Source organism: Terrapene carolina, unplaced genomic scaffold (assembly GCF_002925995.2).
Source record: "Terrapene carolina triunguis isolate 2854851 unplaced genomic scaffold, T_m_triunguis-2.0 Scaffold24645, whole genome shotgun sequence".
Taxonomy (NCBI): Eukaryota; Metazoa; Chordata; order Testudines; family Emydidae; genus Terrapene; species Terrapene triunguis.
The window spans coordinates 1-334 of record NW_020688996.1 but is presented as its reverse complement, the minus strand read 5'-3'; positions in this window follow the sequence as shown (position 1 = coordinate 334).

The following is a 334-nucleotide window of genomic DNA, read 5'->3' as shown; positions in this document are numbered from 1 at the left end:
GGCCCAGCGCGTGAGAGAGGATGGGCTGGAGACATGGGGAGGGCTGTGGCTGCGGGTTGGGATGGGGCAGCAGGGAGAGACGAGGGGGATGATCCTGCATCTGGGTCCAGCTCCAACCTGTGGGACTATCCCAGCCAGACCCCCAGCACCCCCCTCTCGATCTGCCCTGGCCAGACCCCCAGCACCCCCCTGGATCTGCCCCGGCCAGACCCCCAGCACCACCCTGGATCTGCCCCGGCCAGACCCCCACCCTGGAGCTGCCCCAGCCAGATCCCCACCCTGGATCTGCCCCAGCTGGGTGGGGCGCAGCAGGTCTGGAGGCCTGACTCTGCAG